Raw genomic sequence first — 22,982 nt, 5'->3', positions numbered from 1 at the left:
TTCTTGCCACTTCACAAGTTGTGAGCACTACAGGAACAAAATGTCTGTAGAGTGTTAATGCAGCTATTGACAAGGAATTGAAGATTAGCAGCAGAGCTACTCCTTCTGCCTATAAGAACAAGAATTAACACTTTGATGAGCACTGAGGCAATGATTTTATGAGAAGCTGAGCTGACCTAATGACCTCCATAATGACGAGGTCCTCCTGGATTCCTGCTCTTCCTGCTGAGAATGGTTCTGCCACGTGCTTGAACATTTCTGTTTAAATAAAGACACCTTAAGTTACCAGTGCAATTTTGGACATATACGTGTTTGTCCAAACTTTCCTAGCTTCCTGGAGTCACACACTTTGTGTGACCAAATCCTTTGAGATGCTTACCTCTTGTCTGGGAGTGGTCAACATGTACAAAAATAATCAATGACAGGAGTGTTACAGACCAACAGAGAAAAAACCAATCAAGCAAACCAAGCCTTTGTCTCTCAAGGAAACCAGTTTCAGATTTTCTTGACCTTAGAAGTCAGTTCAAGGTTGTAATTCTTCTGGTGTTAAACCTGGCTTACAGAAGTTGCACCTCTTCTTGTTGTGGATTGTTGTTCCCTACCTATGTTGCAACCTACTGCATTCCTTGGCTGTGACAGTAAAACCACTGCAAGTGTGTACTCTAAACTGATCACTTCAAAAGTTTGTTCCTTGATTTTCTGAACATGGATCACTTAACTGCTCTGGTTTAGCAGACCTCTACAAATAGTAGCATTGGCATAATTTCAGGAGCAAATAAATGACTGAAAGGAATGAGGGAGAAAATGTAACCTTAAATTGTACACTATTCCATCCTAGGTTTTGTTTAGAAGCTCATTTCTTTTAAAAATCCATCCAGAAAAAAATATAAAATAGGACATCTCCTTTTTTCTGTGTTTTGATTACAATGAAACCAGCCAAAGTGGTACAGGGAGAGAAAGGAGTTCATGAGCCTATAAAGATCCTTAATTGTCACTTTAGTTCTATTTTTCTGCAGATGGCATACCCTTTCGGCTTTCAGTTTAATGCTATGTGTATAGTATGGATCCATGCTTTTAATTAACTTCTGTTTAGTAAATAGATATTCAGACATGGTTTAGCACTGCAATTAGAAGACTAGGGTTAGGTTTGAGCCCTACTGTGCTAATTGAAATACTTTTGAGATCTGTTGTTCATGTATTAAAATGTCAAGCGATTGACAACCCATAAGTGAAAAATTGATCCAATTATCAAGCTAGCCAAAATGTGCTGGTTTTTTTTTTTTTTTCAAGAGTTAAGATTTATTATGGCCATTAGAAATACAGATGTTTATATGTCTGTATCTTGGAATTCATTTAACTTTGCTGTTCCTTAATGCTGCTCCGCTTGCTATAAGACAGAATTATCAATGGCTCCTTCAGTGGAAGAAACTGCTGAACCTCTTTCAACTGAAATTTTAATCTGGAAAGAAATGATTGGTATTTCCCACATTAAGGGGGTGGGGGGCTTCAGCAACTTCCTGCAATTGTCCTGCTGGAGCGGAGAAAATCTTACTGAATGCTCCAAATGTATAATAAGGATCTGTCATGGGAGTTAAGTGTACCATAGAAGTCTAAACAGCTAGACAAGAGAAGCAATGAAGAATAAGTGTGAACAATACCCAGACATGGTTTTTAAGGGTATTATTGGCAAATGTGTGATAATCCAGCAAGTCCTAAACAAGCTTATCATAGAGATGTCATTTTATAGTTACTTTTTAAAACTTATCATGATCCGTTTTAGAAGTGGTTAGGTCTTCTGTAACCATTATGAAAATGAACACTCTCTGAGAGCCTTGCTGCTCAAATGGTGGGATTTTTTTAATTCAGATTTCCAACCTATCTGCATTCATGTTCCTGATTTGTTCCTCTACCATTAAGACTCCTTTTTACTTCCCTTTAAGTAGTCCCTAGCACTTTGATGGAATGCTGTTGTGTCCTATCCCAGCTATAACTTGGCTAGATTAAACTAGCCAAATTACTTTTGTCGGTTCCTATAAGACAGTCTTTCCATCTACAGATCAGGCCATTAACACTTCTCAGCACTTATTCCAGCTTCACTTAATCTTTCATGGATATATATGGCCAGAATTGTACACAGCTTGAGATATTTCATATGAAGGCTCATCAGTACTCTATAGAATGGAAATAATATTCTCTCCCTCTACTGGAAATGCCTCATCAGAAGCATCCTTGGATCACATTTGCCTTTTTAATGACTGCGATACCCTGGTGACTCACAGTCATCTCCTGTGATTAACTAAGTTACACAGGTTCTTTCTCTTCCTCATTCTTTCTAGCTGATGGATTCTCAGATGAGCTTATAGCAGAATTTCATATTATTGGTTCTCAGAAGCATGACTATGCATTTTAGACTATCGAATTCTGTACTATTGAGTGTCATCAAAAATGAATTCCATCTGGTTTTATTTGCTTGCTTTTTATGTTCACTTTCAATAAACACTGAGCAAACAACTGAATCTGCCTGACTGCTTCCAAATTGGGACTTTCAGTGAGTACTTTTGCATTCCCCCTTGCTAATATACATATATATGTCTGCTAACAGAGCTTGTTTGCTCAGATAATCAGGGAATGGCAATAACACAGTCTGCATCATTGACCCAGTCATTAGCCAAGATGCTTCAAAGTTAGTAAGTTCTGGAAATGCTGAGACTTACTGTGAGCTCCAGCCTGGCCACAACAGTCAATAATAAAGTTCTCATTGTTTCTAGTGAAATTGGAAGTGAGCTTTTTTGCATTTTAATTATGTTATTTGTTCTTCTATTTTCAGGATCTGCTGTGAACATTTTTGCTGTGTATCAGTCACGTAGAATCATCTGCTGTCCTGGACAGCAGACATTGTCCTGGATTATCTGTATGGGTTTATACAGCAAATTGCCAGTGTTGGTTGTTTCATTGCCTCAGTGTTTAGAAACAGTTCATGCTTTACAGAGCAATGTTGCATTTCAATGTTTCTTTCTTATGTTTCTTTACAAAACAATAAGAATTTGGCCAGAAAGTGTGTGAATACAACTAATTAATTCTTTATTCTGCTGTAAATTGTATGTTCACTGTAAAGGCTATTTTTTTATTATTCAAACATTTTTGTGCAAATATATCCCCGTTTGCTGTGGGACAACATCATTTTGTGAAGTGTGCAAGTTTTTTATTTTGTACAGTAAAACTAACAAGTGTTTCATATAGGTTGCCATAACTACTAATAGGTGATAATGACCTTTGGCTCCTGGATGGTTTAGATCAGTGAACTAATTTCTCCAAAAGCCTGCCCCCAAAGTACCACATACTTTAAACCATACTAAAATATTCTACACGTGTTAAAAATTTACTTTTTTTTTTTTTTAAATTGTCAAAAGGCAACAAAAATCTCTGGAACTAACAATCCAAAACAATCCAAATCCTGTGTCCTTTTCCTTCAGTAGTTGCTTTTGACTATGGAGCAGGAGGTTGAAATTTGGAATGAATATCCATTTGCACTAATGTATCTTTGTCCATTTTCATAAATATATGGGCAAGACATAATCTTTACAGAATCACACTGTGCTCAAAGCACAGGTTTAACAAAGCTTGCCTTGAGTCCTTGAAGATTTTCTGCTGATTAGACAGGCTTAACTTCAGACACTACCAGTGGTGATCAAACTGTACCTGTGCGCTCCACACACAGTGACTGAACATGTGATAAACCCATGATTAAAGGTAAGCATTTCCTATCCCCTTTGTCCTCAGCCATGCAGGTATGGAAACTGGAAACAAGATCCTGTTTATGTAGGTCCTTAGTGACTTTTCTCCTGCTTTATTTTTGCCTTTTTTTTTCTCGTTTTTTTCTTTTCTATAGAAAGCTTATCTCTCTGGACCTATTTGGGAAGAGATGCTCTGAAGCTTTGCTGGGGTAAAGAGTAAGCTGAGACAACAGAAGTGCAGGAAAGAAATTTGGACCAGAAAGCAGGAAATGTTGAGTGTAGAAATAAATGGAAGATCGTATGTGTCTAAAGAAAGAGATTACAATGGGATGGTGAGGATAGAAACCTGGGGAGATGGTCTGTTTGAGTGGGTAATAACACTGAGTTTGGACAAGAAACTGTGTATTGGGGTAGGAGGTAGATATGTAGGCAGTAGACATGGAGATGGGGTAAGTCTTTGCCCTTGACAGCAGTTTGTTGTAAGTGAAAGTAGTTGTCTCAGTGGATGTTTTCTTCAGATTATACAGTCAGGATCTCTCCACGGTGAATTCTCCCTTTAGTCTATGTCAATGATCCGAGCACAGTTTTGTGGGAGAAAGTCCTTGATTCTTTTCTTGGATAAAATTTCTTTGATTTCTAAGCAGATTAATTTTATCTCTTCAGAAAACTATGAAGCTTCTCTGCTGTCATTGAAATTCATCCTGATTGATTTTAATTGTCTAAGAGTTATCCATACATCCTTTTTCAGAATACATATTAAGGAGACTTATTTTTTAATTGGTCTTCTTGAGTTCAGACACCTAACCCAGAAATCTAGCCTAGACTAAAACAGGCATTAAAGTCTATATTTACAGAGCTGGATGGATTCGCAGAAGCTGCTGGGGAGGCACATTTCATACTGACTCATCTCTGTGACAGAACATGAACGAACAGTCTGTTCAGTTTCCCTCTCCAGCTGAGTTAGATGTAGAAAACAAAATATTCTCCATAGTGGAAATCCCATTTTTTTTTTCCTTTGTCCAGTTCTAGCTTCATAGCCAGCACAGTCCAAGCAGTTGAGTCTTCATCCCTAATTATGTTTTTTATAATAACAAGTGAGTCTTTGACACCAAGCTTTTCACTAAGTGCTAAGAGTATTTAGGTTTTGGGGTCTTGGTTTTGGTTTGGTTTTTTTTTGGGGGGGGGGGGGCGGGGGCAGGGTGTTGGGTTTTTTCCCATTAATTTTTTCCTAGCTTTAAGTCCCAGATTCTAATTTGTGGAGGTATTGTTCAGAGCTGCAACTGAATCAATGATGTTGCTTTTTAAGCTACAGACAATATTATATACTATCAAATACTATAAAAATCATGCCTGATCATGACAGAAGAAGGAAAAGAAGGGAGAACATATACTCTCAGTATCCCTACTATCTCAGAGGCCTAAAATCAGGAGACAATTCTGGGTTTCACAGGGGCCAGTTAAGAGTCCCTGAAATAGATTTCTGTGAATCAGCTGCTGAGTTAACCTTTCCTTTGACTATGAAAAGGGTTAAACAAACAAATAAGCAAACAAACAAGCAAACAAACAAGCAAGCAAACAAACAAAACCCCAAACCACATCCTTTTAATCTATGCAGGAAAGGTAGGTGCTTAAAAATTATTCTCAAGAATCTCAGATACATGTGTCTGACAGGAAAAGGACATACTCTGCCTCGGAACTTTGCATTCCAGTCTGCTGAGCTAATATCAGCTCTCACCTGGCTTGCACTTTATGAAGGTAAATTAATTACAGCAATGTTTATTGGAGCATTTAAAAACTATAATAACAAGTGCAACAGAAAAACTCATGAGGAAATTACTACTTCTGCCTTCAGAAATAAAGTTTGAGTACTGTGTGGTAAATAAGTCACAGGGTGAAAGAACGGGGAGGAAACAAACCATTGAAGTGGAAACCTCACAACACAAATACTGTTCCTCTGAGTACAGTGTAGCGGGATCTGTGGAAAAATACTTGGTCATCTTGTTCCTTAAAGACTGCATGATGATGCATCTATACAAGGACTTAAGTAAAGGTTGTTCCAACAGTCTCAGTTTGGACAATTATGGGGAAGAAAGTCTGTTTTTTCAAAGAGCAGGCTATTGAGGAGAAAAAGGTAAACCTAAGCAACTACTTAGATTTCAATGATTCAACATTGCCTGCTACAAAGCCTACCCATCTTTAGATGCTCCATTTTTCATCTGGGATATCAGGTCACCATATAATTTTAATATATATTTATGAACTAGTATGTCTTTAATTTAAAAAGCTCATTACTAAAAATGTGAGAAAATTGAGTTGAACAGCTGTTTCAATTTATTGTAGTTATTTCTGAAATACATGCCTAATTCTTTGTTCCTGTTATCATTTAATGCTCTGTTGTAATGATCACAATCGCTGTGCCTGTCCCCATACATTGCATTACTCACATGCCCAGCCTCATTCTCTCTGCAGTTTCTGCAGAGTGTGTTGAAAGCCTGCAACTACAGGCAAAGCCCTCTGGCCCTAAAACCTGAGTCTCTGCCTGACTCCAGTATTCTGGCAGCTCCAAGTTGGCTCAGTTGCTTGGAGTGTCCTGATATTCCTCATTGCTCTGAGTCAATGTAAAAAGCAGCTCAGAGATCATGGTTAGTCCACACAAAATCAGTAAGGCAAAGTCCACTCATTCTGCTGTATTAAACTACTTGCAGTTGGCCTTTCCTGCTGCCCAGAGCCCAAACCAGTCAGAGCAGATAACTGTTGTCATTCAGCACTCTATCCTGGCTTGCTTTTTGCCTGCTAAAGCTGGGACCCTGTCAAGCAACGAGTATCACTACTGGTAAATAACATAATTTCACACTGGGTGAATCCCTGTCCTCCAAAAATACTTTTTTAAAATGAAGACTTGTTATTTTAGAACACACATAGATGCATATAAATGTGTGTCTGTCTATCTATTATATCTCTCTCCAGTATTTTTAACGCCTTGAATTTCTTCTCTTGAAAGACCATCAGTTATCCCTGTTAATAAGATGTAGAGCACTAGTGTTCTGTTTGCAACTAGAATAACACTTGCTCTACAGACAGGTAAAACATACATTAAGATTTGCACAACACTTTGTGTTACTTGACCCCAAAGCTCAAGCTCAGTTGCTGAAATGTATGTCCACATGAATGCAGTGGGCTGTGGTCCTTTGTGGAGGGACTCGGCATTGCCCTCGTGTGTTACCTGCTGAAGTACAGACAACTAACCAGACAGATGTCAGTACAGAAAAATAGAAACAGCAGAGATGGATTTTATTTATCATTTTTTACCCCCAAGTAAAGCAAGCCTTTACTTGCAGTTTGCTGGCATTCTTCCGTCCACCTGTTTGTCAGTCTGACTGTGGTATTCAATGTTACTGATTGTCCAAGGTAAAAACTAGAAAGCTGAAAATATAGCTTCTAGTTGGTATAATGGGTAGAAAGTCAATTTGAAATTACTATTCAGTGCTTCAGGCAGAAAAATGATTCTGCTGTCCCCTGCCACCAACTATTCCTGTCACTTGTAGCACTTTAATCAACGATTCCATCCTTTTGCATATATAGCTCAACTTCTGTAAGTAGGTATAAATGCATCCCTCTACCAGACAAACCAACCAGACCAAGTGTGGAGACCATGGGGAGACTGAGTGACTCCTCAGAACTTAATTGCCATTCACTTTTTGTGTCTACAGTATTTTTCTCAGAAGCAGAGGGAAGAAAAGCACCCTAGCCAAAGGCAATCATTTTTAATAAGCATAGCATGCAAATATAGAATAACCATTTTTTTTTTCTCAGACTTGTTAATTATTCCAATATATGCTTTCATGGAATAACAATGCACCTGATGAGCCAGCCTGTGTCATCCTGTTGCTCAGTATAAGCCTCCTGGCAGTGTAACCAGTTTAGCTCCTTTTAGACATCAGGAAAAGGGCAAAACAGAGCACTTCTTGTTTGCATTTTTTATTTAAACAATTCTGAATTCATAGACACAGATATGTAGTTCCTCATCAGGACAGCACAGCCTTTGGAGGACAGTCGTTCACTGCCTGCATATGGCTCCCGCTCCACACTGCAGCCCAGAGCAGCCACAGGTCTACCCAGGGTTAGTGCCCATGATCCCAAGAGAAAATAAACCCATCAAAAGACCAGAGAAACACAGATACTTGTTAAACACATCAAATTCCCCATCAAGGACCCCACATCAGCCTGAACTCAAAGTCGCTGGTGGGGCCCTGAATAGCCGCTTGATTTTCCAGCGGTCTTGGGTGGTGACTGGTTCTACAGTTCTCCCAGTGCCATGGTAAGATGGTTGCACCACAAGCTAACATCAGGGTCTTAATGCAAAGTATCCTTATGTGTGAGTTTTGGCACAGATGAAAGAGAGAGAGAAATAACAGCATCTTACGCTGATCGCATTACTTGACTGGACAACTAAAGCTTTCTGTGTGATTCCGCAAACTCACATTCGATGGATGGGATTAGAGTATTTTAGGCTCCATTCTTCCACACTCACACTTAATATTAGGTTCTTGATTAACTGAAATGAGCCAAAGTTAAGGCTATGACTGTATTATCTCAGTCAGCAGTGATTTTTTTTTTGTGTTTACACCTCAGCACTTACTTTGTGGACTTTTATGTGCCTTTCAAAGTACTAGTTAAAGTACTGAACTTATTTTCTATTTTTATAAGTGTGTTTGAAAAGAACTTTCAGAGCGGCATACGTACAAGAGCACATCTTTATATACAGGATAAACTGTGTAAGATTACAAAACTGTTGACATTGTAGAAAACAGTATTGTCACAAAATTGCACATAAGCCCTAATTTTAAATACAGACACAATCTTAGAAGGTATCTAAATTATATTCCCAAAACTTATGCTACTACATATGTATTGCATAGGTGTATTGCTACCTAGTAACTATAGAAATATTGCAAGAATTTCACAAGACTTCCATGATCGTCTGTGGCCAGCACAGCTAATGACTTACTAAACGTCATTAATAGAAGCCCATGTAGAGTACACAGGGTGAGGTAAGAGGTTGAATGGTGGAGATGGGTGTGATCTAGTCTAGAAGCTCTTACTTAGTAATGAATGAACAAGAGAGATAACCTTCTAAGTTATTCTTAGTTTGGACTCCATTTATTGATCTTGGTAATGCAGAATGGAGATTTCCCAAACACTCTAGCTTCCATCTTAGAAAAAGTTAGATTCCTTTGACACAGTCTTTGTACTTCTTACTTTTCCTGTCCTTCTTTCTTTGCAGTTAAAGTAAAGTTTGAAATCACTGTGAGATGGAGACCAACAATGTTTAAAATAGTATTATTCATTTCTGGGACAGTATCAGGTTCCAATATCAGCTTCTTTACAAAAAAAAGCAGCTAGGAATAAGTATAAAAGCTTCTTGTTTGTACAATAGCCCAAACTCCATTAGTTTCACAGTAGCAAAATATTTCCCCTTTCAGATTTTTGATCTTGAAGTTATTTTTCTGTTTGATGAATGATGTCAGGCCAAACACAGAGAAGCCCTAGAGAGCACAAAAAGCTTTCCATTTCAACTTTATTTGAACTGGATTTGGGATAGGATGTATTTCTTGCTGTGTACTTTTCTTAGTATGGTCCTTGCACAATACAGGGCTGATCCCAAGTGGGACTCATATGCACTTCTCCAACAGAAATAAAAAACTGGATGTGAACCTAAAGAGGGGAGGTTGGGAATTAGGTTCTCTCAGTTTCTGCCAGGTCTCACATTTATCCTGCTACTCCCACAATGTTCTAGTTCCTTCTGGTTTTGGCTGATTTTATTAAAAACAAAACAAACCAAACCCTTATTTTCTCTTTGTGTAATTTTTTTCACTTTTAAAGGTAGTCTTGCCGAAAAAATGTTTACTGTTAAGATTGCTAGAAGATGGGAACTATTTGCAACTAAGAAACTCTGAATAACATATGCATTTGCCCTTGGTGAAGTATCTATAGAGAAGTGGGAGCTCAAATGACAAAACTTTATTCTTGATCAAATGCCTTTTTTTACCCCTGATTTTATTTTCTGGATCAGATTGTTCGTTATAGAAAAATAGACTTAATGGTTGTCCAGCCCCCTAAACTACTGTGTGTCTTCCTTTAGTCTGTGGCACATACCTCATGTAATTTGGCGTCTTTAAATAAACTAATTATAAATGATCGTTAGGGTCCGATGCCAGCCTCAGCACTGCATGGCCAGCTCTGCATCACCATGTAAGAAGGGGATAAGCTTCCAGTGCATGATGCAGAATGTTACAGGAGCTCAAATCCAAGCTGAGCGTGGGAACTGCAGTTATTTTAGTGTGAGTATAATTTATTCTGATAAGTATGAAAATATCTTGGGGTGCTAACTTAAATCAAATTCAATGAAACAAATTAAATAGTAATACTAGTTTCCTTTGCTAAGTTTTATATGGTTTAAGCTATGAGCAGAGTGTTGAGGGCAATTACTATTAGGGGATGCATCTAGAGAAGCATGCGTTAGGATACTTCATATCTTTATAAAAGATAATCTTTACTCATGACAAATTTTATACTCGTTATCATAAGTAAAAGTCTGTATTCTGTTTTCCTTACACAGACCAATTACTTATCATGGTCCCGGAGTTGTGGGTAAAGCATTTAATTTGCAATTATCCACTATAAAAAGTAGAAATCTGTTCAATGATTGGACTTTTTATCACAGACTAAGGCCTGAAGCCTGTGGGTTGTTTGCTCCATGATGATCTTGTAGAGCCTGTGTTTGCATGTACAGGGATCTGCAGCCACAAATGTTGTCTCTGAGAGAGAACAATGAGGAAACAAACCCTGAGAAAGAAAAGTCCTGAAGAACAGATGATTTAAACATTGTTGTGGGCACTTCAACCAGCTGGTGAACAGCTGAGATCCCACATTCATTCTAAAGTCAAGCTGAAACTCTGCCGCTTGTTTCTAGGAAGTCCCTCCGTGAGGTAAAAATCATGGAAAAAAAAAGTCCAACCTTCTGTCTTCTGCCTTAAAGCAACACTTTTCCTTTTTTGAGGAGGGTACAGTTGTATGTATGTGTGTGCATGTGACAGAGAGGGAAAATTATAATTTATAGTTTTCTCAAAGTTTCTAAAGTTGAACTACTCTTTTGATCCTTTTACCTTAAAAAGCAGTGTGTGTTCCAAATCTTCTTATTTGTGTGGTGTACATGTTTCTTGAAAGAAGCTGTTTTGCTGATGGTGATGAGGAGGGGAGCTAAGGAAAGAAACAATGATGAGTAATAAATGTGAGATATAAGGAACAAGCCTCCTAAAATGCCACTTCTGAAGATGTACTTCTTTGAATCAAAGTCAGGATCTTCAGTGTCTGAACTCTCACACTTAGAAAGATGAAGCACTTAGCTCAAGTGTACATAGGACTTGTGAGCGCTTACTATTTTTTCCATGTGGATTGACGTACTTTATTACTAGAATATTCCTTGTAGTGCCACCTCTATGTGGAACATTAATAACTTAAGCCTATGCATGTTCTAGTTCAGTCTTAAATTTAATCTTAAAATACAAGGAACAGACATACAAGGAATGGTACAAGGAATCTCACTGCAAATTCACAAACCATGTGGCTTGGTTTCCAACAAATCTGCCCTTCTTACACATGCAAGGAGACACCAGAAGATTCTTTTTATAAAATTTTAGTCCTTGAAATGAGCTGGGTTTTTCCTCGAGGAAGCATATTGGTCATAGACAGGGTCTGTACCCCAAAACTCAAATCTTGCAAGCTTGGTGACTGTGATATACTTTATTTCTTCAATACTTGTGAGTCTTTTGGTATTCATGTCTTGCTGGACCTTAGAAAGTTTCACGTTTTGCAAACTCCCACAAACCTGACACATATTATCTGGAAATAAGCATATTGGTCAAGAGCAAAATGACACAAATTATCCAGCTAAAAAAAAAAAAAACCCCAGTGAATGTGATCAGGAGATCTAGATTCAAAGCACAGAGCTCATATTTCCTTGTCCAAAGACAGAACTGTATATTTCCATTGGCAACATAACGACATTCAGTGGCTGATCATCAGCAAGTATCTATCTCCTCCTTGTGGGAATTTGTGTTTTTCCATTCCATTGGTCTGCAATTCCTATAGCTGCAAATTTGTCTATTACAAATTTAATCTTTTTTATAAGTCTGTCATCTACAGATACAGATAATTTGATGTTTACTATTCAATTTTTAATTAAATATTTTAATATTTATGTTCAATAGCTGTTAATTGCCAAGTAACTCAGAGTTTCCATATAAACTAGCACAGTAATTGATGTGTTTATGGTGGTCTATCACATGGAAAAGACGATGTTTTACGAATTTAAAATAATTTGTATAATTTACAATTTCACCTTGCCATTTAAGCATCCTTCTATGAATTTCGTCAGTAGAAACAGTGTTATGCTATATATGCTTCACAGGAATAATGGGCAACCTCCACAGGAGCTTCTTTAATTGCTGATAAGTAGGGCTGAAGAAAAGCACAGCAAAAAATTCAGGGGGAAATCCCAAGGGCTAAAAGTCTTGTATCATTTAATAGCAGTTTAATGGATAATGTTTGTGATACCTTAGAAGTACATTACAATGTCTTAAGAAGTTCTTCCAAAGTCAGAAAAAATTGTCTCTCTAGATGTTGGGTGTTTCCCCAGAATATGAAATTGTTTAGTGCTGGTTTCTGTGATATGCCTGGAGTCACAAAAGATGAATTCACCTTCCCTAGTTAAAGCATCTAAAGCCATTTTTTTGATCCGAACCAATCTTCCAGAATCCTTCTGCAATCAGTGCAGTGAAAACCCCAAGCATGACTGCCTCCATTCTAAGGCATATGTCCTAGATAGGCCAGTGAAACTATCATCTGCTGAAGATACCAACCTTGCTCTGTTGAGGGAGCCAGGATGGCCAACTTTAAATGCTTGTAGAGAGCAGAGATGGAAGAAATTAGTCTTAGCACTGTAGTGCCTTCAAGGCTTACCTTTTGTTAGCACACATAGTTTATTCCATTTGACCTACTGTGACTCAGCAACCTGCTGTTATCTATGGCCACTTGATGACAGGAGAAAGAGGCAATGAGTTTCAGCCGCTATATCTGCTTTGCCAATCTATATATGGTGACTACTTAAAAAATTCATTGGAGAGAGAGTTGAAGATTTTGACCAATCAGCACCATTAGCAATATTTGTTACAATCTTTTTAATGACGACTGACACCTATGAGCTGGCACCTGAGTGAATCAACCAATACAATGAGAGGATGACGTATTAAAATAGGAAATTGTCATGGTGCAGATTGCTGTCTAGAGCTATCGAGTGGGATTTTGAGTACTATAAACATGAAAGCTCTCTTTAAGTCTCCTAATTTTGTATTATTCTGCATTTTTCCAAGTTCAAATGATTGCACCAACAAGCAAGATGGTATAAGGACTCCTGAGCAGATATAGCAAAGTGTTTTGTTCAAATGACAGAGAAATAATTTTCAGACGTTAGTGAGTAACTAGCCATGTGGAATAGCAAGCCATCCCTTGGTGAATGGTCAATGTCAAATTTAATACATTATTCCTCAGAAGTTCCTTTGTTTATGATAATTGAGGCTATAGCTATTGCTTTTCCAAAGCAGCTGACTGGAAGACTGGAAAACCTGGCTGCCCTTTGATTTTTACATAACACAAACTCTACACTAGTTTTTATTTTAAAAAGCTTAAATTACTGACATTTTATCAGCTTTAAAAACATCTTCAAATTTAATTTTGCCAGTTTCTTTTAGAGACAGTTTCTTGTCATAACAGAAAGAAAGACACAATGACCTTTCTGCTTAACTATTTGGGACAAAGTCAATTTGTGCTCCATCTCCTGCAAGTGTAATTGAATGATCACTAGCCTAAACTCTAAGTTACATAATCGTAATTAATTATATCAATCACAATTGACCTGCAGTTCTGCTTCTCAGTCCTCCCTTATGCCCTTCTCAAACTGGGACCACACAAACAGACAAATGCACTTTTAAGTTCAGAGCCTAAAAAATCAGTTTCTCTCAACAATAGTAAAGATCATACAGCAGCTTTCAAATATCAGCTTCTTCTTACCATTTTTGAGGTATATTGTTTCTTTGCTGAAACTACAAACCGTAGTCCAGTGCTGCAAAGCAGAAACAGCCTTTGAGAACACCTGACAGGACAGCACGAAGAGAAAGCATAAGTGATACTCGAGTAGAAAGCTGATGTGGGAAATTCTGACTGATGCCTAAACGTGACTGATAAGCAGATGAAAGGCAGGAGGAACAATGTCAGCTGATGCTTAAAATAGCCCGAAGAAAATGAGAGAACAGTAGGATCTGTTGAGGATGGGTCAATGCTTTGATAGTATTTCTAAATCAATGTCACAGACTCCTGATGGCAGTACAGCAAAGGACTTAAGAAGTCACAGAAGTCAGGTTTCCTGTTAAGCCAATATGTGAGTTTCCTCATCATTAATCAAGGCCCATTTTTAAACAAAGGACAGGCTGCTATGGACTAACCCCTGTATTTTTCCAGCTTTGACATCTGGTAGTATGTCTATTCTTAAATAGGAGGTATACTCACTGCCAGTTTAGATCCACTGTTTTCTATCCACTATTGAATTATTGTAAATCCTTTACACAGATACTTTTTTTATAGCTCACATAGCAGTTCTCATATGCAATGGAAACTCCATAGCTTGTGAAGCATCACTGAAAAAGAGAAATACTCAGAATTTTAAAGGGTAATATTCTGTATTTTTGTATTTCTTTCAGACATCAAAGACTAGCTATTAGTGTTTGATGAATGATGAACACTCATATGGATAACTTATGATTTCATGACTCACACACCTCAAAGGATAGCACTACAGTTTCCATTGTACTGCCTACAATAAAAATAGACTACCTTTTAAATTAAAGAACAGGACATTCTGATTTCATAAAAAAATAACGACATATTGGCAGGTATTCTCCTCCTTAGGCTATTGTGACTTTATTGAGTCAGTGGGCTTGCTCCTGATTTACACAGTAATGAAAAAGAATGTGGCCAAGAATTTTTATACATTTGTAATAACCACCTTTGTTTTCTGCATATGAAAGTGTAAAAGTATGAAGGGTTTGAAATGACCTTGAGGACTTATATTCCTTCCTTCCATGCAGAGCTTATGCTGCATTGCAAACATGCACAAGCACAAGCCAGAAAATGTATTTATAATATAAGGAAACATTCTTATTTCCCAGATACTGCACTTCTAAGCAACTGCTCTGTACCAGTGAAATATGGAGCTGAATCCTCGTAGGGAGCATGGAGAGAGCAACTCCTAGACATTGTGCTCCATGCACTTGGCTGGTGACAGTAGATATGACACCACTGTCCTTCCTCACCTCTTTTGGGATGCCCTGTTGCTCAAAGGCTCCCTAGAGAGACCAGTCTTTGCCTAACATACAGGTATGCAAAATCTGTTTCTTCTCCTACTGAGGTACATGGGTTATCTTTTTTATGTGCTCCAACCTGCCATAGTTTAACTGACTCCAGGAAGCACTGTCCCTGGGAGAGTGTCCTTCCCCAGCCCAAAACTTCAGCCCAATCTCAGCCCAGTGGCTGTCAAAATCTCTCTCAACATATTACCTCTTTTCTTTTTTGCTCTTCCCGTCCTGCCCCAAGTATCAGAGGTGCACTTTCACTTTTGTGTCTCATTTGGGCTCTGCTTCATTTCTAAATCAGTGAGGGTGGCTACACAGAAGTAGTTTTGGGCTAAGCATGAGGGACTTCAAGATCTTGTGAGACTCCAAGGATAACCTCCAAGCACTTACCACATCCTTATCTGTCCCCTTGCAGTGATGAGCCCTACAACATTTAGAGTTTATAGATAGGTAGGATTTAATATATAAAGGGTTTTCAATGAAGGAAAACCTGAATTCCTCACAAAGAGGGGGGGTTCTGGATACAGAGGAAACAGGTGAAGAAATGGTGGAGGAAGGACTATTCTGGTTCATTCATCAGTACAGAAGGGTGCAGGATGGTGTCAGATGGTGTCAGGGGCAGGGAATGATACTCTGATCAAGCTGGTGCAAGACTCTAAAGCCACTGCTCTATAGACAAACCATTTCAAAATACCCCTGCATACGAGGGCACATCTAGCTCCCCCAAGTTTAAAGAGAAGACTGTTACAGAAATCTCTGGACTGTAGACCATTGTCATATTGGTCCATATCAAGTATAGGCATGTTTCTCCAACAGCAAACTTAGGAAAAATCAAACATTTCAATAATCTAAAAATTTAGTAGATATATCTGAATAGCATAGGAATGAAACAAACGTTTGGCTGCATGCTAGGTTCTTTGCAGGCTGTTAACAGTAGCTTCACAAAAAAGCCTTGGGCAGTTATGTTGCCTGAGGGATTAGATTTGGAAGAAAACCCCAGAAATCTGGCTTTGTTGGAATAAGTTTGCATCAATGTTCGACACAGAATAGAACACAGTGTAATTTGGCAGAAGCACAGCACTATGCATTTTATTTCAGGACATTTCATTGTATGTCTGTGACAATTTAAAAATAAAAGCTATATATTTTTGGAGGGGACTTAAAAACTAATGTTGAGAATTTGGGATTCAGTCAAAAATATTTTGGGACAGTGTTTTGTGCTTTCATGGTTAATCTTGAATGCATTTATGTTCATATCCAGCTCATTCTTTTTCATACACATAGTGTCTCTTTACTTGATCAGCAAGACTAGACTTTTATAATTTTGGAGAAATACAATGATAGAAAGAAATGTTTATCTTGCTTTTTCTTATTATGTGTTCCAATAACTTTAAAATACTGTATTGCACTACAGTATTACAGATAATAGTACAAAATGAGCTCTCTAGAATGGTTAAATCTAGCTTTCTAAATCGGTCTTTCAGATAAAAAGCTTTATATCTAATGTGACAAGCCTGAGGCATATTTTATTGTTATAAAACCTAGTTTAATACCATGTAAAGCTCCAATATTTCTTTTCAATCTCAGTAACTTTAATTTTGAATTATTTTAAATGCCTTGTTTGCTGATGAAAAATCTTTATATTTGGATTGATTCAAATGGTTTTAAAGAATTCATGGAATATGTCCTTACATTTGATGCAACGACACACTCTGTGGAAAGTTGTTCACAACTTTCACTTAATCATCTTCGTATCTTCCTTAAAAGACTTATTTACCTGAAATTTAACAGATTGTTCCTTATCCAAACCCATGAAAAAATTGCATCTAAATTTAGTGCCTCACCTGAACAGGTTATTTATATCTTCTATTTGAAGATCTGGCTATTTAATTCACTTCCTGTTTACATGGTATCTGGTATTAAATATTTCCTGCATGTAGACATGGAATGGATAAAGTCCTGCAGATGGAGACAAACAGTGTTTTGAAAGGATGTGAACACATGCCTATGATGCTGTGACTTCTTTAATATCTTTGATGTAATTTAAGGAATGCTATAGAGTCACTGACTCCCCATTATGAAATGTGGACTGCATACAGGATGCTTGGCCTGATGGGGACCCAATTTGATCAGGTACAGGGGAGTCTTAGTATCAGGTCTTTATGAAGAGTCCTACTCCAGTCACAGTCATTAGCAGGCTTGGACGTTATGCAGTGTTTGAGTGGCGCACATTGAAAGCATGGCTCTGGGTACTTAGGTACGTATACCTAGGTGAACTAATTATCTGGAAGGTAGCTGAAATCAAAGCTTGTTTGGTTCAGAATAGCATCTGAAAATTAATATGTGACAAGTTTACTGATTAAAGTAGACTTTGATTAAAATTAGGTAAGACACTACTGAAGCGTAAATTATTTGTGTCACTATAAATGTAGAGACTTAATGTAGAACTGGCTGTGTAATGAAGAAAGTTGTTAATGAAAGCTACACATTTTGGAATGATGTTTCAAGCTTTGAAAAGTTCCCAACCTACTAATTCTAGTCCAGGGAATATTTCATATTACTCCCACAGCCTATGTTACCAGAAGTTACAGATACATGTAATGTAACTCTTGTATCGTGCACGCATAAGCAGGACATTGGGAGAACATAAGAGAAGCTGCATGGAGTTAGATTATAGATCCATCTACTTCAGTAACCAGTCTCTGACAAGCCTCCAAGGATGAATGCAAGGTGAAGGGCAGAAGAACAAGGAAAGAGACTATGATACTCTTTTGAGCACCCTCCCCAAATCTATGACTCAGGGATATTTTCAAGGAATCTTTTTGCCTCAGACCAATGAAATTTGTTTTAGAACATACATATTCTGCAAAGCTTTGGATGAAAACTTGTTTCTGATTTTTCCTGCCTTACTTTATAGTCTGAGTTTCTTTGCTTTTTACTGAATTGTTGACAATTCTTTTTTAGTTATTTATTTGTTTTAATAAGGAACACAGTCTTTTAATCTCATTGCTCCATTATGGTGTCCCTTTTGAGCTTTACAATGCTGAGATACCCTGAAACTAACAACTAAAATGGACTAATATGGATTGTGGTAGGACACATTTTCAGGAGGGTCAATAGGACTCTTGCACTGTCAGTATGCCTCAGCAAGCGAGGGAAAGGAAATAAGGAGAATAAAAGTGTTTCACTGACAGCTTGGTACAGTGAATACATTCCTTTTTTTCTCTCTGTGTTTATTTTTTTTTTATTTCTCCTCTGTGCACGTGCATCGCAGGTTTGTTATTTGATGTATACTATATCTGCAAGGTTCAATGGTGTGCTGTGCACACTCACCTGAGCTTGCGCTAAATGAACTATCAGCTCTGTCAAACTGGGACTCTGTCTGGTTAAGGGTATGCTTCTCAGTAGGATCAATTAGCCAGTGTGGAGTATTTGCTACTTGGGATGTCTCTGCGTTTTGTTGTTTCATATATACAGACATCTAACAAATGAGAGAGACTGATCAGTATCTTAAAATAAGCTGTGTTCTGTATTCTGTTTCATTTCATTTACTTGCCTTCAGAAGGGAATCTATACAGGACAAAATAAAAGTCCCTCATGCTACAATTCAATTATCTAGTTAAAATCATGCTTTTAGTCTCAGCAGAAGAGAAAGGATTTGGTACTTAGAAAAACAACTATAGGAACTTCTCCAACCTGAGCCACATAGAAGGGTTTTCAGGTGACAACTGAAGTACTCACATATCATGTATCACCTAATTCAAAGCTCAGTAGATATATTTTGATTTATATCAGCTGGTCTCAGGTTAGACCTCTAACCTGAACCTGTACTTCTAGGGAGTTTGAACATTTCAAGCTTGAACAACTTTTAATAGCATCAACCCCATGTATAAAATATACTTTGAAAGAAAGTGAGAGCAAGCACAAGAATGAAGAAATCCTACATCTGTAGGGAGACTCGTGGCATTTTTCTCTTCTGGAATGCAAGCTCCAGTGATTGCAGTGGGTTGAGTAGGTATACATAATATTCTGAGGGATTAAGGCCTATAGAAAACAAATGATGGAAAGGAAAAAGATTAGGAACATGTTATTTTGCAGAACTGGTTCTGCATGAAGGGTAGTGAAAGCTGCTTGGCTGTTTAGGATGCAAGCATATGACTGCAAACTGCACAGCAAGTTAAGCTGGGGAAGCTCTAGTGAGAATTTGCAATAGCAGAATTGCTATAAAAAAGTTGGTGTTTATGTGTTTCCATCTGTCTTTATTTCACTAACCACATGGTTGGGCACCAAACAAACTTCTGACTCTTTTTTTGTTCTCTTCTTTTGTTTGATATATCAGAGTGTGTTTGCCTATTTTACCTAGAGTTTGTACATTAGGCCTTTTAAATAGCAAAATCTGTTACAATAAATCAAGGCTTCTCTAACTTAGCTGGGCAGCTGGCAACCCTGTTTATGGCTTAAGAGGGAATTTGAAAACATCTGTGTCTGATGAATTACCATAAATGCACAGTGGTTCCTGCAGCAGGAATAGTTCAGAGGTGCAGCTAGATGGTAATAAATAATTAATGAGCACCAAAGTAATATCTTTCTTTTATTGCTGGAGCCGGAGTGAGCACACAGAGCAAGCCATAAACCAATCCTTGCTTTAGAGTTGGTCTTTTCCATTTGGCTGGCTTTCTGCACTTATTACCAACCAGAACAGCTCAGGTAGTGCAGAAATAATGGTCCCTGTCTTGAGCCTCCTAGTGACATCTGTAGTCCTTACTCAGCTGAATAGCCTTCCCACTTAAGACAAGGGGAATGCTTGGGTGCTCAAGGGGTCTTTCTACATGCAAAATCTGCAGTGTGGGTGAAATGATTCTGTCCCTTCTCTCAGTACTTCCAAAGTATTTCAGAATATAGACAGCTCAAAAGTCAGAATTTCCCTTGCTCCTGTTTTGTCATTTCATTGTTTACATAGTGCATGTTTATGAGGATAGAAGGGGAACTTTCAGAGGGTTTTTGATAATGACTGAGATAAGACTGCACAAAACTCTGGACTGTATGGCTCCCTGAATTAGTCCAGTTGCCAAATCTACCAGTGGCAGAAAATCAACTGAGCATGGTCTGGCAGTACGTGCTGCCAGGTTCTTGTGCACATTGGCCCAGACAAAGAGGGTTAGATTCCATTGGCATATTGAAGCATTTAAAGTTGTTTGATGAAAATTAAGTATTCAGGTTTTGTCCCCCCAAAACACGTATTTCTCTAATCTCACTGCAAGGACTCTGGTTTCCTCAGATGAAAGTCACAATGATGGGGGGAGCCCTTTGCTTTACAATTTTTCAAATATTTATTCTTAAAGGTGTCTGTGACACCAACCTTAAATTTTATCATATTGCCAATCTGTTATTCCTGATGACTTCAGCAAAAGCTACTCACAAAGTAATGTACTGCAGTCTCACACACCTGTAGGGAAAATCCTTTCTTCCCTCTAAGGTCCACTCCTCTTTTCAAGGAGCAGGTTGTTCATTTGTGCTCCAGCCTGAGCACAAGCTCCTGCTTGTCCCCAGCACAGTCTGCCTTTCTCTGACATAATCTCAGCTGTCAATTAGATCTTTTCAGAATCTGTTTTGAAGGAATAGAGTTTTTTCCCCATTGAGTACCCCACCATATTAAAATCTCTTTTGTTTCATTTTGACTTCTTAATACTGTCCATATCAGCTCTGAAGGACTTAGGAAGTGGTAATAAAATGGTATGCTCTAGTGGGATGATGAATGTTGTTAAAAACTATTAATAGGATTTAATGCATTCATATTTATGAGTACATATGTTATGGGACTTGACTTTTCAGGAAGGACATGCGAGTTACACTGAAGAACCTATTATGTTCCACAGGCATTAGTCTGAAATATACTTTCCCTGTGACCTTTGCTAATACTCTTTGGAGCAGTTCTTCTCAAACTACCAGGTGGGGATGGAGCCCATAAAACAAATAGCTTAAATTGTGCAGTCTGCTTTCTGATAATGCAGGGACATTGGGAATATCTGTAGACTGTTTTCATTTGAAGGTCACATGAAAAATATTAGTGGTTGCTCTGTTTTTGCTAACATGAAGTCCACGTTCGATCCCCAGCTGTAATGATTGCTAGCGTGTGTGCCTCAAGTTTCTGCTCAGATTTCCTTACTTTGAGTTTCGGCTTTGTCCCTGGCAGGACTCCTAGTACAGGGGAGCTGTGCTAACTGATAGCTGGGACAGGCTAGCTTTTATAAATGACCAGGCACACTAGGAAAAGACAGTTAGTACAAGTGACAGGATGATGGCTCAGCAAAAAGCTCCTGGATGATTGAAGAAAAATCAGAGATGGAAGTGGGCATGGATTGTTGGATTCCCAATGGAGTAAGAAATCAGGGAAAATATAGTCATTTGAACTGTTTATATACTGGCATTATATTTATTTATTTGCTTAAGCACAGTACAGGTTTCAGGTGCTCAGTCTTTTTATGGTGACTTAGGAAAATCAGTTGAACTTTTGCTTATAGATATGGTAGCAACATTGGGATTAGACCCCTGCATTTCCATGAATTTGTTTCTGATAAAGGGAGCTATAAATTTCAAACAAGAAATTCATGCACATTTCTTCCAGAAGTAGCAGTTCTTAGTAAACAGCAGTGCTTAAAAGAATTCCAGATTCCATATACATTAATATAAATAAAAAATAAATCCCAGCCCTTTAGGCTTGCTAAACAAAGGCTACATTGGTCCACTAGAAATCCTGGGTTCACCTAGATGAACAAAATTGTGAGCAATCATTCTGCTATTTTTACTAATGGGAATTGATTGTGTAGCTATTATAAAATGTTTCAATATCCTCTACTCATGGCAAAGGAGGCCCAAAGCCAAAAATAATGATGCTCTGATGCATAGTGTAGCTGTGACATACTTAGGAAAGCTGAATTCTTAATAGCTAAGTACACCTTCTGCATTTCTATTGTGGACATTTCATTCACACAGTAGTGGCACAGAGGACAGACAGGAAGGGCAGAGAGGGGTCAGAGGGCTCTCAGTTGAAAAGACCTCCGTATCATTTGCCTGGAAGCTCTATTGCTGTAGGTAACAAAACTGCTTCCAGCAAGGATTAGGATATTTCCTGCAGTGTGTCGCTAACTGACTCTGGTGCAACATCTCTTTATGTCACAGAAATTCACTTGCTGCTCTGCCTGTGACAGTGGGAGCTACACTGTGTGAAATATCAAAACACTTCAGATGTTAGAGGAGCCTTTCATGCATGACAAACATAGACAGTATTCTTAGTCTGATTCAGTGGGCATGATGGCAGTGGCTTCACTGAAAAAAGAAAGAAGAAAGAAGCATAAATGGTATGAATCAAATGTAACTGTAGAAACAGAAACCCTTGGAACTTACCCAAAGCTCCCTGGAGTTGCTGGGAATCTTTCCATTGGCTTTAATGAGCACTAAATCAAACTCTTTCTTCCGATGTGTTTGCCTCTTCCTCTAAATTTCCTTGCCAGGAGTGCTCTTTAAGGCCATGATTGCAGAAATCATTCTAGGCAGTGCATAAAACATGTCCCCATACTCACTTCCAAAGAAAAATTAAGCAAATGCTGAAACTCTTGATGATCATCAAATATGCTTGAAATGCTAGATCATTAACCTCTGTAAGTCTCTGATACCTATCAAACACCACAACTTTAGATACCATCACAGTACAATACAGGATGTGAACCTACTTCAATATTCATAGTGGACCAGTTCATTCAACTGACTTTACTGTTTTGTTCTG

The sequence above is a fragment of the Nipponia nippon genome, unplaced genomic scaffold (genome assembly GCF_047370975.1).
Source record: "Nipponia nippon isolate SJK-2023a ecotype South Korea unplaced genomic scaffold, ASM4737097v1 scaffold_3, whole genome shotgun sequence".
Lineage (NCBI taxonomy): Eukaryota > Metazoa > Chordata > Aves > Pelecaniformes > Threskiornithidae > Nipponia > Nipponia nippon.
This window is presented reverse-complemented; position numbering follows the sequence as displayed.